The sequence below is a fragment of the Myodes glareolus genome, chromosome X (genome assembly GCF_982192425.1).
Source record: "Myodes glareolus chromosome X, mMyoGla1.1, whole genome shotgun sequence".
Taxonomy (NCBI): domain Eukaryota; kingdom Metazoa; phylum Chordata; class Mammalia; order Rodentia; family Cricetidae; genus Myodes; species Myodes glareolus.
The window spans coordinates 71871555-71882652 of NC_142053.1; the positions used below are offsets into that span (position 1 = coordinate 71871555).

At 38.5% G+C, this 11098-nt stretch overlaps 1 pseudogene; it reads left to right on the forward strand.

Moving 5' to 3' along the window:
- Positions 1-746: 746 nt before the first annotated feature.
- LOC125389370 (large ribosomal subunit protein uL22 pseudogene) lies at positions 747-6516 on the forward strand (annotated as a pseudogene).
- The last annotated feature ends 4582 nt before the right edge of the window (positions 6517-11098 follow it).

Genomic DNA, 11098 nt, shown 5'->3' on the forward strand with positions numbered 1-11098 from the left:
TTTGTTGGAGCAACGTGGAAGGGAACAAAACTGGGTTTGAAAAGCCCTTGGAATGATATTAGAAAAGCTTAATGAACCATTGTAAAGGGAGACAAGAATACAGAGAGAAGTATGACTATTGGAGACCCTGCTCGCAAGGGTTTAGAAGAGAATAAGGATTCTACCAAAATTAGCATAAGATTCATTCATGTGATAATTTGAGCAAGTATCTGGTTACTGTCTACACTCATCCTAAGAAGTTCAGTTTTAATATAATGAATAGATTTGTTTGGCAGTGTAGGGCCCTGCCTTCCCTGTTCCTTGAGGCCTAAACACAGGATGCAAGAATTGTTTACGCTAACCAGCTTAGCTTCCCCTGCTCATTCTGGCAACTGGAGGGAATTAGTTCAAAGCCTTGTTTCTGTCATTGCTATGATAATTTCATCTGCTAAGAAGGTCCTCACAGGCGCCCTAAATCTCCTCCCATCTGTCTGTCAGGGTTCCCAGCTCGATACCCCCTGCATGGAGGCTCAGGCTGCTGGCACCAAGTGGTCAACACCCCTCATCTCACTCCCAGTGGGAGGGGGGCTCTCATTCTCTTGCCTCCAAGTATATAAGCCTACGTGTGCTGAATAAAGATTGAAATTTACCCCTTGGGCAAATGATCCGATCTCTCTCTCTCTCTCTCTCTCTCTCTCTCTCTCTCTGTGTGTGTGTGTGTGTGTGTGTGTGTGTCTGTTCAACTCTTAGGATACTGATTCAGACTCATGGCCGGTACAGGAAGCGCGCCCTGTATCGGAAAGTGGGGTTTCCGCAGATTTGGGCTGAACATGGCAGAAGAAATTTTAAGCCATGAGACCTTCTAGCTGGTGCAAGAAAGCAACTTTTACTGCTAAAGAGACAAGCACCATCAAATAAAAACCTTCTATGATAAACTGAGATGACAGGAAAGGTCCTGAAGACAAAATCCCAACCATCAGAGATTCAATATTATGAATATGTAAATTCATTTAAAGGAAGAAAGCTTAAACTGAAGGGGTTCCTTGCTCCTCAAGGGCAACTGCATAAGGAATGGTTTCCCAGGATCATCACATAGAACCTGTGAGCCAAGGAGGCTAGCTTACATGTCACATGGGCAGCAGAACTGTGCAACATCTACATGGTTTTGATTTTTGCAGGAATTGGGAGACAAAAGATTGAAGGGAACTTGGAGTCCTGCTCCACAGTTTCAGAGCACAAATAACGCTCGGCAATGTGTGACCGTGTTGAAATTCCTCCAAGCAGTCTCTGAGAAGCCATTGTGTGATGCTATGAAGGTGAATCCTAAGATGCAATAGAGACCCCAAAATATTGTAGTTTACAGGACCATGAGATGGATGTCTGCTGAGGAAATCTGGGGGATGGAGTGAAACCAGTCTAAAAGAGTGGCTTCTTAAAGTGAACCCGAAGGTTTGATCCTCTCGATTTGCATGATTTTGTAGGGTTTTCCGGATCAAGAAAGTAGTAAACCATCCTCACGGGTCACCCCATGAAACGGCCCAGGCCATCAAGGGTATGCATATCCGAAAAGCCACCAAGTATCTGAAAGATGTCACTTTGAAGAAGCAGTGTGTGCCATTCCGACGGTATAATGATGGAGTCAGTAGATGCGCCCAGGCCAAACAGTGGGGCTGGACACAGGGTCGGTGGCCAAAAAAGAGTGCGGAATTTTTGCTGCACATGCTTAAAAATGCAGAGAGCAAGGCTGAACTGAAGGGTTTAGATGTAGACTCTCTGGTCATTGAGCACATCCAGGTGAACAAAGCACCTAAGATGCGCCGACGAATTTACAGAGCTCATGGCCGGATTAACCCATACATGAGCTCCCCCTGCTACATTGAGATGATTCTCACTGAAAAGGAACAGATTGTTCCAAAGCCAGAAGAGGAGGTTGCACAGAAGAAAAAAATATCCCAGAAGAAACTGAAGAAACAAAAACTTCTGGCACAGAAAATTTACATTGAACATGAAATAAATGCAGATAAAAGTAAAAAAAAAAAAGAAAAAGAAAAAAGAGTGGCTTCTTTTGTGCAGGTAGCAGATCTAGATGGGTGGGATTGCTTAAACTCTTTCTAACCCATCCAATTTCATCATAAGCTCCAGATACTTGCTGTGACATGGTGGGATTTGATGTTTGTCACAATGAGTTTTCTTGTTGTTTGTATACTTTGTGTAATTGTATATTGGAGGATTATAATATTCATTTTTATTTCATAGAAGCTTACAGTTACAAGATTGTTTTGTATTTCAGATGAGATGAGATGTCAATTTTGGACTTTTAAGCCAAACTGGATTGTATTCTGTATTGGGAGATGAATATGGGGTGAACCCAAGAAGAACATGGAGATAGGGGGTATAAGGTTATGATTTAAAACTTATTATAAATTCCTTTTATTTTATTTGCATGCATGTGTACATTTGCATGCCTGTGAAGGCCAGAAGTAAGTATTGAAATCCCTGGAAATGGATTTACAAATGGTTGTGAACCACTAAGTGTGTGCTGGGAACTGAAATGGCTCCTCTGCAAGAGTAACAAGTGTTGTTAACCACTGAACAATCTCTGCAGTACAGTGAAGGAAGATTATATTCTTTTTTTTTTGGAACAAAAATACACAATTTTTTTTTATTTGATGAAAGGAACTAAAAAAACCGTACAGTTATTGCTTGCAATGTACTGGACATGGCTACACTTCATCTGTTTTCTATATATTGTACTCTCAGTGTTTTATTTATTTCTAGTTTTATTGCTAATGAAACATATTTCTATGTAATTTATATGCATTTTGTGCCCTGTCATCCTATTCCATTAAAAAAAAAAAACCCTACTTAGTTTCATATTCTTTCCTGTTGTACCAGAAAACTGACCTCATCTAGGATGAATCTGTGTATAGATTGCTGACTTTGTTGTTCTTAGTGTGTAAAGTGCTAACAACACACTAATTACTACAGTAGTGCTTGTTGTTATTGTTATTTGTTTTTTCAAGACAGGGCTTCTCTGTAGCTTTGGCGCCTGTTCTGGAACTAGCTCTTGTAGACCAGACTGGCCTCGAACTCAGAGATCCACCTGCCTCTGCCTCCTGAGTGCTGGGATTAAAGGCATGTGCCACCACCACCCAGATGTTGCTATTATTTTTGTCTCCCCACGGTCATTATTTTATCCTAAATTGATTTTACTCTACTCAATTAGTTGTGATTTTATCATTACTTTTTTTCATAAGATTCATTCAAAAATTGAGATGGGCAGCAGATATCTTTAGTCCCAGCACTCAGGGCAGAAGCAAGCAGATCTCTGAGGTCGAGTCCAGCCTGGACCACAGAATGAGTTCCAGGACAATCAGAGCTACACAGAGAAACTCTGCCTCAAAAATTATAATCTGGCAGTTTCATGCATTTTTCTAATGACTGTCTATCATTTTCACCCAATACTCCTGTCTCTTGTCCCCTTCCTTCTCCCTCTAAAGCCTTTCCTCTCCCAAGCCCCTACTCTTGTGCCTTCTTTGTGTGACTCACTCATTTTAGAGTGTCTTGCCACATAAGAGTAGGGGATTATTTCCTGAAGCAAGAACACCTTACCAGACGCTACATCACTGAGGAAAACAGTACCCTTCCCAGGGCAGCCATTAAATGCCATTTGAGGTTTAGTTTAAGATAATTTCTGTTCTGAATGTTTGTTTGTTTCATGCTTCTGCTCATTGCAATTTACTTATTCCATCTGGTTATCAAGTCCAGAATTGAGTTTACAATGTATTTTAGTATTTGCTCATAGTTGTGACCAATGGGTTTATGAAGCACGAAGGCTTTCGATCGCAAGGACAGTTTGTCTCTGTTATTCCCAAGTCCTCTTGCCTCTGACTTGCTGTCATCTTCCTGAGAGCCCCAGGCAGGAAGTCATCTGGTATATGATAATGAGTGTATTAAACACAGATGATGGAGGCCTTTCCGGATCAAGTCTCCAAGTCTTTGTCCCAGGTTAAGACAGTGGGGTGCAAAGAGGAAAACTAGAGGCTCCCGGTGGACTGGTCACTGGTGAACTGGTCACTGGAGATTGGGATTAAATAACTTTGGAACCCAAATCAGAAAAAGCATTAATGGTTTGTAATATTTTTGCTACATACTGTAGAAGATAATAAATTTGTGATGTTTTTTAGGAGGAAGAGAGTAAGTGAGCAATGTGTATGCAGCCTATATAGAGTTAGAAGTATGTGAAAGCACTGTTCATCCAAATAGATAAGGCTAAGAGCTGTTAATACATGACGTTATTGTGTAAGTTAGGAACATAGCACTGGAGACAGAACAATGGAAAACCACCACTGTAGCTCACACAAGGCAGGCATTTTGTGTCACAGAAAACTAGATGTGTGCAGCTCAGGGTTTCTAAAGCGGTAGGTTTGGGTGTCAGGCTGCCTGGAGATAGAACTGTGTGTGATATCTAATATCAGTTTTCAACTTGATGAAATCTATAATCAGCTGGGAGGCAGCTCTCTGGACCCACCTGTGGGTGAGATGATCTTTATTAGGTTAATTGAAGTGGGAAGACCTAGTCACTGTAAGTGACACAAATTCCTGGGCAAGGAGCCTGAACAGTATAAAAGGAGTAAGTGAGATGGGCATAAACACTTATTACTCTCTTCTTGACTGTGAATGAAATTTATCCAGATGCCTCCAGCCCCTGCTTCTTCGATTTCCCAAATTTGGTGAGTTTTACCTTCAAACTGTAAGCCAGAATAAACATTTTCTCCTTTATATTGCTTTTGCCTGGGTTTTTTTTATCACAGTAACAGGAAAACCAACCAAGACACTTACTGGTCCTTTTGTAAAAAAATATGATTCAAATATTGATCCTAGCATTCAGTTATCTATCACACCATTCTTGCTTTCTCATGTCAAAAGTGTGGGTATCATAGTTGAATGTTGTCATTTGCTTTTCTTCTTTTCTTTGTTGTATTTCACATATCTGTTGGTCTGTGTCATCCCTCTGCTTTGTAGTTTTCCTCATTTGCCCACTGTTTTAGTCTTTTTCTTTTATGTGGGATGTTCTTCACTTGAGTTTTTGTTCAGTAAGAAAGCCAAACATAGTAACAAATATACTGATGTGACAGCAGTTCCAGCATTAGTCACAGGAGAAGAGACTGTTCACTTAACTTATGTCCCCTTTGAATTTTAGAAATAGTTAGCATAAATGTAGTTTATATTGCTTTTGTTATATTTTCCTTTAAGGATTAAGAGTATCACTATTTAACTTATGAAATGAGGAAGGAATAAAGAAGGGAATAAGGAGTAGAGTAAGAATAAAGAAATGGTAGTGGCAATTTCATTTGTAAATTAATAAATAAATCTTGCCTGAAGATCAGAGAGTAAAATAGCTCCACTGGTCATCCTTACAGACAAGGCAGTGGTAACACACACCTTTAATCTCAGTAGCCACACTAATTTGCCATAGAAACCGGGCAGTGCATGCCTTTAATTCCAGTGGTGCACACCTTTGATTCCAGCCCTAGAGAGAAATATAAGATGGGAGGAGACAGCTCACAGACAGTTTCATTCTGAGATTCCTGGAGGCAGGATCGCCATTTTGACCTGAGGGCAAGGTAAGACTCAGTGACTGGCTGTTTTGCTTTTCTGACCTTCAAGTTCAACCCCAATTTCTCTCTCTGAGATTTTATTAATCATACTTCAAAAGCTATGTGGGTTAGAGGTATGAAAGGCAATTAGGTAGGGGTATTGAGAATGCTTGACTTCAGATTCCTTTCCAATACTTCCGCTGCTACCTCCTCAGTCTGGTGTAGCTTGGGGTATATTGTTCATATCTTTGTGCTGTGCCATTTTCCACATTTTGCCATGGCTTTCCCAAAATTTCATGTATTCCTTGCTAGGCGAGGCCATATTACAACTGGAGGGAAAGCACATTGCAGATTTCTCACTTGTAGGGTCCCTTACTCCTCCTCTGGATTAGTGTCCATGATTTGCAGGGACACTTCTTTTTCCCGATAGACTCAGGTGGACTGGGGTAGCCCCTGTAGAGCTCTTGCCACTTCCACATAGTATCATGGTCAGTCTGATTCTCAGGGTAATGACAGGGAAGGAAGATTACGGGTGTTAGAAATATTTCAATTTCAGATCCCTCTACCCATTTTCTAGAAGATGTCTTACATTTGTTGTTCCTGTGGAGTTGAACCTATTTGGGAAGCTAGCAGTACAATGCTGCTTTGGATGTGCCATATTTTTATAACTCTTTTTTCTTTCTGTTTTATTTTCTCCTATTTCCTTCTTTCCTTTCTCCTTTCTTCATTTCTCTTTTTCCTTCTGTTTCTATTGCTGTGAAGAGACACCATGACCATGGCAACTTTTGTAAGTAAAATATTTAACTGTGGCTGGCTTACAATTTCAGAGCTTTAGTCCAGTATCATCTTGGTGGAACAGGGCAGCCTGCGAACAGACATGGAGCTGAAGAAGGAACTGAGAGTTCTATATCTTGATATTCAGACACCAGACGTATAGATTTCTGGGCATGATTTATGCATGCATGAAACCTCAAAGTTTTCCTCCACAGTGACACACCTTCTCCAACAAGATCACACCTACTACAACAAGTCTATACCTCCTAATAGTGCCATTTTCTATGGGCTAAGTATCCAACCATGAGTCTTTGTGTGTGGGGGCGTACCTATTGAAACCACCACACATTCCTTCCCTTTTCTGTCTCTTTTCTTCTTCTTTTTTCAATCTCTTTTTCTTTCCTTATTCTTTCCTTCCCATCCATCTGTCTTGCTCTCTCCCTCCCTTTCACTTCTCCTTCTCGCTCCCTCTTGTTTCATGGTCTTTCAATGTTATCTTCACTAACCTGGAACTCACCAAACAGCATAGGCTGGACTTGTGGCAATCTTCCTGCCTCCAAATCCCAAATGCAGGGATTATAGACAAGAGCTACTATATCTAGTTTACTACAGTTTTTTTCTAAATTCTGTATTATATAGCATCTAAAAATGTGAAGGAAGGGTTCCAGAGATGGCTCAGTGGATAAAGGTGCATCCTTCTGCCAACCCTGATGTCTTAATTTCAGTTCTGAGACTCACAGGGTATAAATGTTCTCTGATGTTCACAAAGCACTGTGGGGTATACACACACACACACACACACACACACACACACACACACACACCCTAAATGAAAAACAAAGTCATCAAGGAAATAAAAAGAAAGCTACCTGAAGCTATAGACTATTGAGATTCTTTTGTAAACTAATTAAAATAACATTTTTATAAGAATTGTATTATCTGAAAGTATATTTATTATGCTCAACTTAGTTTGACACCATCCTTTCAACAGTCAAAATAAAAACCAGTATGTTCAATGTCCACCCATCAAACCACTGTTAATTACATTAACTAGGAGATCAAAGTGAAAGGGGAAACTATCCTCCTAATTTTGTTATTGCTCCTCTATGGATTATTCTATTATTTAGAGGAATTAATATTCAATATTAAGAATTTTATATAGAATCTTTGAATTATGACATGAATATACTTTTTTTACACTGCTGACTATACTTTTAAGTAATAGAAAGTCTGAGTTTTCCAAATTTAACCGCCATTGATCAATATTGAAAGAGCAATATTACTTACCGTAGTTTCTTCTTGGCAATAGTTACACCATATCACAGGGAAGTTTCTCTTCAAGGCCATAAGACACTTTTCATAAATCATAGCACTCACACGTCTGTATTCTGTAAGCAAATATAGGGCTATGAATCTAAAGACTCTATTAACACCAAACTTGGTGATTGGCAAATTTTGTGATATCATTACATATACATTAGAGTTTGAATAGTAGTAATATAACACATTTTAAAGTAAACATTTTTATTTTCTTGTCTTCTATAAATAGCCTATTTAGTGTATACACAGACCACTGTCTTTAACTCATTTTGATATTTTGGTTATATAGCTATTGATTTTGCTGCATCTAAGATTTGTACTATATGCTGATATTGTTTTCTGGGGCTATTTTAAGAAACTGAGCTCAACTATGCAAACAGTAATGAATAGTGATCTTGTGCTGTCCCACTCTTCATTATAGAGTATATGTGTGCTTCTGTGTATTGGCAGAATAGTCCCCTCAAAATTAACTACCTTGAATAGCTCTTTAAGCAATTTTTTTTATTTACTCATATTAATGGACTCTGCTTTAAGCATGTAATGCTCAAAATTTTCAACAAAATTTTAATGTAATTAATTATCAGCAAAGATTACAATTTAGTAAATCACTTCCAATTGCTTTTTGATAAATATACAAAGAAGTAAAAATATGTATTTTCCCCATTAGCCTTTCCCATTTTTACTCTTTTTCCTTACTTTCAGATCAGATTTCCTGAGGTATTTTAAAAAATTATTAGAAGAGTACATGTGACAATATTTTTCAAAGTGATTTTTGTATCCTTAGTTTCAAGAAAATTATAAATTATTTCACTATGGCTGTAAATGATCATATTATATTTATTCATTTGGAGTATAAGAATCTCTAAGTACTGCTTCCCATTCTCAAATTATTCATATAGAAAGAATACAATTATATTCAGTATTATATGAGAGCATAGACATAATTATCTACTATATTCATAATTATGAAATCATTAATGAACATTTCAGGCATTTTCAATTATGTTCCATTCAACAAAGAAAGTAATAACCATAAAAAAGAAAGCTGTACTATAAAATTCTCTCTAATGGAAGATACAATATTTAATTTGGTTCTATATGTTACTTTCAGCCATCTTCTATAATAAAAATATTTTGAAACAATTAAATGTTTCTTTAATAAATATTTGAATAGTAATTGTCTTGTATTTGATGAATACATTATGGTAAAACTTCTGGTAATCTTCAGGCAATATCATGTATGAAAAGCTGTGATAATGATGAATTTATATTTAAACACATTTCTGCTTTTTTGGTGGTGTGTATGTAAGGGTTCAAGACAGGGTTTCTCTGTCTATCTTTGACTGTCCTGGAACTCACTATGTAGCCCAGGCTGGTCTTACACTCACAGAGATCTACCTGTTTCTCCCTCCCAAGTTCTGGGATTAAAGGTGTGTACCACCACCACCTGGCTTATTCATGTATATCAATGGAGTAAGTGTTTGGAACTTTGAAATCATTACCTGCATTAGCAGCAGCATCTCCAAATGAAGAACCGAACGCTAACTCTAACATCTGACAAACCCAACTGAAAAAAATAAAGGGGGAGGGGAGAAGGCATCAGTTAATAGAACAGTCAATATTATTGATATGATAAGAACTGCTGTTATTTTCATTGAAACATATTAAAATTCAAAAGGATAAAGCTTTCACATCAAAAGTCAATGGTGTCTATAAATATTACCCATTTGGAAGAAGTTTTTAAAAATATAGTCACAACTAGAATTAAAACAAATAAAGATCATAATTTGAGACAAGCATAAAATTGCAGAAGAATCATCTCTCATTATGACATAAAAGAAAACTATCACTGAAGGTTTCAAATCTTCTAAATTATATCATCAATAAGAAAATAAATTGCTCATGCCAATAATAATATTTATGGCCAAATTCTCTAGATGAATTAGAAGTAGCATGATGCTGTATGAAAATATGAAACTAAGTCACAATTTCTTATTCCTAATATACATGACTCATAGTATTAAAGACATGATAAATACTAGTAACCTAAAAGTATGTAATGATTTGTTAGACAGTATCTGAGCAATTTTTACCAAGCAAAAGTTTTGTCTCAGGATGTCTAATATAACAACAGAAAAAGACCATTACTTTTTCTACTAATTCAAATATCAGTTTAACTTTTTCTAATTGATTTCAGTGAAATTCAGGAATCTGTATGTGAGCACCAACAGATAAAGAAGTAAACAATTGGTGTTCCACTCGACCCCGCCCTGCCCCCACATCCACCCTTGTGTCTGAGGTGTCCTTGGAATACCAGGTATCCCTATTTCAGTGCTGAGGAGTTTCATCCAGACAGGTGAGTGTGTGCTATCCTGTGGCAGACTGTCCCGGAAGAGAGCACATCCCCTCTACCCCAACTCCTGCTGCAGGGGCTTCTTTGCCACACAGGACCCTGCCTTCCCCAAGCCTGCCCTATTGTCTGCAAGGTCCTAGGCCCAGGAACAGTTCCTGCTCCTGCACTAAGGCTATCCATCCAAAGGGGTGAGTGTCTGCAGGCCAGGCAGGCCAGAAGGTCCCCGGAAGGGAGTACAGGGCACCTTCAGCTTCTGCTGCAGGATCTTCTGTGTTCCACTGGACACCGCCCTGCCCCCACATTCGTCTTTTTGTCTGCAGTGTCCTTGGACTACCAGGACCCTGTGTTTGTGCTGAGGAGTTCCACCCAGACAGGAACAGTTCCTGCTCCTGCACTGAGGAGATCCACCCAGAAAGTCAGTCACAGCAGACTGGACCAAGACACCAAGACTCTTCTGGCTCCATTTGAAGGAAGAGATGGGCAGGCGCCAATGCAAGAATTCCTCCAACAACCCGAAAGGCAACATGACATCACCAGAAACCAGGGATCACAAAACAAGAAGAATTGAACACCCTACTCTAGAAGAAATAGAAGAAATTGACTTTAAATGGAACATTATGAAAATACTAGACGACCTTAAACAGGAGGTGAAAAACTGCCATAAAGAAATAGAGATGGCAAACAAAAAGGTAGAGGAAATGGATAAATCTCTCAAAGATACCCAAGAAAAACAAGAAAAAGCAATCAAACAGGTAAGGGAAACAGTTTAAGACTTGATAAATGAAATGGAGCTAATGAAGAAAACTCAAACCGAGGGAAGGCTGGATATGGAAAATCTGGGTAAACAAACAGGAACTACAGAGACAAGTATTACCAACAGAATACAAGAGTTAGAAGAAAGAATCTCAGACACTGAAGATACTACAGAGGAAATAAACTCACTGATTAAAGAACAAAACAAATCAAACAAATTCTTAACACAAAACATCCAGGAAATCTGAGACACTGTGAAAAGACCAAACCTAAGAATAATATGGGTAGAAGAAGGAGAAGAGTTACAACTTAAAGGCCC